Raw genomic sequence first — 5,916 nt, forward strand, 5'->3', positions numbered from 1 at the left:
GTGAATGACTCGGTAGCGGATCTCCTTGATGACGATGGCCAATGGCGTTGGCCTCAGGAGTGGTATGACTTGTTCCCGGTTCTTATTACTATTGATTCTGTCCATATAGTGCCTGAGGTGGAGGATCGGTTTCGTTGGAAAGACTTAGAGGGTAACTTACGGGGCTTTGGCTCCTGGGAGGTTTGGGACACCCTGAGACATAGAGATAGTAAAGTTGAGTGGGCTAAGTCGGTTTGGTTCAGCCAGTGCATACCGAGGCATGCTTTCCATCTTTGGTTGGTCATAAAAAATAAATTGAAAACACAAGATCGGATGGCAGTTTGGGAGGCGGGTAGTGCTACCAATCTTCGGCTCATGTGCTGCCCATTATGCAGCTACGACCGTGATTCCAGGGATCATTTATTTTTTAGGTGCACTTATTCAGCGGAGGTATGGGGTTTGGTTAGGGATATGGCTGATATGGGTAATGTTGACAACTCTTGGTCCTCGATTATTCAATGGATAGAAGGTCATGCTTGTGACAACTCGAGTTTCTGACTTTCACTTTCGCATTAAATGCGCGTTGACTTTGACTGTTTAGTTGTTTGGATTATGGACTTGTAATTGTACACGTTGTGTTTTGATGAAATGAATTGTCGTGTTGCACATATGTGATTACTTGCTGTGGTATTAAAGTTATTATTAGAATATGATTAAAACACTTAGTTTAGATCGAAACATGTTATGCCAATCGAAGGACCCCGAAAGATATCCTTCGATTCGAAGGATCAACTGCCGGTTCGAAGGATCTCGAAACATATCCTTCGAACCAAGACCATATCCTTCGACTGGAACCCAGATCCTTCGGCCCAGTCTTTCAGATGGGCTTGGCCCATTTCTGTAATACGTATAAATACGTATCAGCATGTATCGGCTGTCATTTTCTATCATATTCCCAACCCTAGAGCTCTCCAAACTGTGACGGCAAGCTAGTAACCACAGGAGACCCTTGCGACCAAACCCTCATTTCGGTTAGTAAAATCTATTTGATTCGATCGTTCGTTTATATGCGTATGTGTTCACGTGTAGTGTGTTCTTGATTGTTGATGTAACCTGAACTGATACATGCCTGAATATTATGATTTTGAATACGATTGAATATCGATATAGATTTCACATAGGGTTTGATGATGTGTTAATGTGCGTTAACCGGTTTCGTGATACGTTTAAACTAGGTTCATGCTAGACAATGATTTCTGGATGATTGCGTTATGATTAGATGTGCTAAATGATTCTGATGTTTTGGTAATGATGATGACGGCTGTACAGATGATTAGGGTTGCTGTTCCTGTGAAAACGTAACTGATTGTGAAAACGTAACTGTTGATTGATCGAAAGATGCTTGTAGTCGAAACATAGCATTGACCGAAGGATAGATATGACCGAAACATAATTAAGTTGACCGAAAGATACCTTAGGTCGAAAGATGACTGATGGTACGAAACATACCAACTAGTCCGAAAGATAACTGTGAAAACTTGTAAGTGTTGAAAGATCACTGATGTGTCGAAAGTTAACAGTGGATCGAAGGATAGTAGCAATTATAAACATCCTTCGAAGGATGGAATGTATACATGAACTATTTGACATGCCATGCTTGATGATGAATGTTTACATTTGTAATTGTGTGCACTAGCTGATGAGTAACTAGGAAATGGTACGTGTTGCGCCGATGTACAAACTGACTGTTACGTGAACATTATATTGCATGCGAATCATTGTGAACATGAACTGATTTGTTATACGTGCGTACAGTAGGACGTGATTAATTACTAGTGAGCGCATAACTTAGCATACCGAGCAAACCAAGGTGAGTTCACACAGCCAAGGCATGGGTTCCCAGGGTGGGAATGGGTTGGATGATTAATTGTGCATACTTTGATACTGTAACGAACGATTAAACTGTTGATGCTTACGAACTACTCAACTGCCTTCGCACCCACCCTGGTCGGTAAAGACTATGGTCGCGAACGAACTGATAAATTGCCTTCGCACACACCCTGGTCGGTAAAGACTATGGTCGCGAACTAACAGGAAAACGTGGAACACCACCACAGGAAAACGTGGAACACCACCACAGGAAAACGTGGAACACCACCACAGGAAAACGTGGAACACCACCACAGGAAAACGTGGAACACCACCACAGGAAAACGTGGAACACCACCACAGGAAAACGTGGAACCCCACCACAGGAAAACGTGGAACACCACCACAGGAAAACGTGGAACCCACCACAGTAAAATATACAAACGGCCCAGTAGAGCCACCTATTACAAATGAACTTACTATTACGCATTCTCTTTATGTGAACTCGCTCAACTAGTTTGTTGATCATTCTGTTGCATGCCTTGCAGATCGCTAGGTACTTGGAGCTTGCACTGGAGATGCGGGTCGTTGTGGACAAGGATCGTGGCTCTTCCGCCTTACTATTGTGATACTTAAAACTATTGATACTGGTTTATTTACTATGCTTCCGCAACACTTTTGAAACGATTTAATGTTTGAACACCTTTTGTATTGAATGGATGGTTTTCATTTACTTTATTTAATATTAAATGCATGTTCAATATGATTGGTGGCTTGATCCTGGTCAGTCACGCTCCCAAGCGGTGATACTCCGCAGGTGGATTTTGGGGGTGTGACAGATTGGTATCAGAGCCATTGGTTATAGAGAACTTGGTTTTAATATGGGAAAACGTTTTTATTAAAACCAGACTATAACCAGAACAGTGCTCTCAACGATCCACAACGACGCTTCGCTCCACGTGCAAGACTCGACATCCTAGGTAATAAGGTTTATGTTTATTGCCTACATGCTAGAATTGCATAGAACTTTGCTCGTAGTATGCTTACATTACTTTGCTCACAACTTGTCATTGCATGAGAATACTTATGTGCTTACACTTTTCTGTCATCGCCCTACTCGCGAACCATTCTCACTTACGTTACATTTGCCATAAAGGTCATGGCCGAATATATCAACATGACACAAGCCCAGTTGACGGCTCATTAACGAACGAATTGCTGCGGCACTTGCAGCCATACAAGCGGGAGGTCAACACGCTCAGTCCCCTGTTTACACCTTCAAAAATCTCAAGGATTGCCAGCTTTGTACCTTCAGCGGAACTGAGGGGGTTGAAGGCCTCCTCCATTGGTTCGAGAGACTCGAAACTGACTTCGAGGTGCATGATTGCCCTGAGTCACGTAGGGTAAAGTTTGCTGCTGGAGCACTCGAAGGTGCTGCATTTACCTGGTGGAAAGCACAGGTTCAGATGTTAGGGCTGGCGGCTGCTAATGCCACCCCCTGGAACGAGTTCAAGGAACTGATTAAGGAAGAGTTTTGTAGTCGTGAAGACATCCACAAACTAGAGGTAGAGTTCCTCAACCTACAGATGGTGGGGTCTGAAATTGAAGCTTATACGAGGAGATCGAATGAATTAGCCACATTTTGTCCTACTATGGTAGACCCTCCCACCAAACGCATCGAACTGTATCTCAAGGGTCTGGTGCCCGAAATTCAGAATCATATGACCACAGCTAACCTTGGCACTATCCAGCAAGCCACTCGATTGGCTCATCGTCTCACAGACCAGGCTGTAGAACAGAACAAACTACCGAAACGAGCTAAGACTGATACTGCATGTGCTTCTAGAGATAACAAACGCAAGTGGGATGAAAACCTGAGCACGGGATTAATTTTGGTCCAACCTCTGACGCAGCAGCAAGAGATAGATGACTACCAGAGCCCCAAACAGCAGTTTTCTAGTAGTCATGGGCAGAAAAGATATCGAGGAATTCACCCATGGTGCAACAAATGTAACAGACACCACGGTGGCCAGTGCAACAGGGGTCGTTGCCAGCGGTGTCTCAAGATTGGTCATGAAGCAAAGGATTGTCGAAACTCACGTCCTGTAACCCAAGAACAACAACGACTGCCTCAACCTTCACAGAACCAGCAACTGCAACTACCAGCTCCACAGAGCACACAGCAGCAGCCACAGCGTGGAAACGGGGGATGTTTCCAGTGTGGGGCTGAAGGTCATTTTAAACGCGATTGCCCTCAATTAAACCAGGATCAGACTCAAAACCACGACCATGGAAACAGGGATGACAACGGGAAAGTGTTGGGGGAAGCAATGGAAACCATGACGCCGGGGCAGCGTGTACATGATTGGTCAGGGAGACGCAATGAACGATATTTGAACTTATAACTTCTTTTTGGGTTTTTCATTATTATGTTTCCGCTATTCGAACAAAGTTTGGTTTGAACATCAAATGTCTTGGGTTTTATGAATTATTTTAACTACTATATTTTATGTTTGATGTGATGGATGGGTTGATATTGTTGAACACACCTGCCGTATTTACGGACTTTACGAACAGGGTGCGCAAACCTTATCTTGACAAGTTCGTTATTGTCTTTATCGACGACATTCTGATCTACTCCAAGAGTCAGGAGGAGCACGAGCAACACTTACGTCTTATCTTGGAACTTATTCGAAAGGAGCAACTGTACGCAAAGTTTTCAAAATGCGACTTCTGGCTTCGTGAAGTCCACTTCTTAGGCCACGTAGTGAACAAGGATGGGATACATGTCGATCCATCCAAGGTAGATTCGATCAGAAACTGGCCTGCACCGCGTACACCGACAGAAATACGTCAATTCTTGGGTCTGGCAGGTTACTACAGACGGTTTATTAGGGACTTTTCAAAGATCACGCAACCACTTACGCTACTGACACAGAAGGGTGTTACCTATCGCTGGGGAGAGCCCCAGGAGACTGCTTTTCAGCACCTAAAGGATAGACTTTGCAGTGCACCTATCCTCTCATTGCCAGAGGGCACAGACGACTTCGTGGTTTATTGTGATGCATCCATTCGGGGACTGGGATGTGTGTTAATGCAGCGCGACAAGGTTATCGCTTACGCCTCTCGTCAACTCAAGGTTCACGAGCGCAACTACACGACGCACGATTTAGAGCTGGGAGCTGTTGTTTTCGCGCTTAAGATATGGCGACACTACCTGTACGGTACCAGGTGCACGATTTACACCGATCACAGGAGTCTCGAGCATATCCTTAAGCAGAAGGATTTGAATATGCGTCAACGACGATGGGTCGAGTTACTTAACGATTACGAATGCGCTATCAAGTATCATCCAGGCAAAGCCAATGTTGTGGCGGATGCCCTTAGTCGAAAGGACACTTTACCACGGCGCGTGCGAGCGCTACAGCTTACGATTCAGTCTAGCCTTCCTGCTCAGATACGAGCTGCCCAGACAGAAGCCCTGAAGCCCGAAAACGTCAAGGCTGAAGCCTTACGCGGCTCACGACAACAAATGGAACAAAAGGCGGACGGCGCCTACTATGTCACGGGCCGGAGTTGGGTCCCTTTCTATGGCGGTTTACGCGAACTCGTAATAGACGAAGCACACAAGTCTCGTTACTCGGTACATCCAGGGTCGGATAAAATGTACCACGACATCAGCACTGCATATTGGTGGCCTAGTATGAAGGCCCACATTGCTACGTACGTTGGAAAATGCTTGACCTGTGCGAGAGTCAGGGTCAAATATCAGAAACCAGCTGGCCTACTTCAACAGTCTACGATACCACAGTGGAAATGGGAAGAAATTTCCATGGACTTTGTTACAGGCCTACCGAGATCTCAGCGTGGGAACGACACAATATGGGTGATCGTGGATCGACTCACCAAGTCTGCACACTTCTTAGCTATTAAGGAAACGGATAAGTTCTCCACTCTCGCAGATATCTACCTCAAGGAAGTTGTTTCAAGGCACGGGGTGCCCATTTCTATTATTTCGGATCGCGATGCACGATTCACGACAGAGCTTTGGCAAGCGATGCACAAATC

The sequence above is a fragment of the Helianthus annuus genome, chromosome 17, assembly GCF_002127325.2.
Source record: "Helianthus annuus cultivar XRQ/B chromosome 17, HanXRQr2.0-SUNRISE, whole genome shotgun sequence".
Classification (NCBI taxonomy): domain Eukaryota; kingdom Viridiplantae; phylum Streptophyta; class Magnoliopsida; order Asterales; family Asteraceae; genus Helianthus; species Helianthus annuus.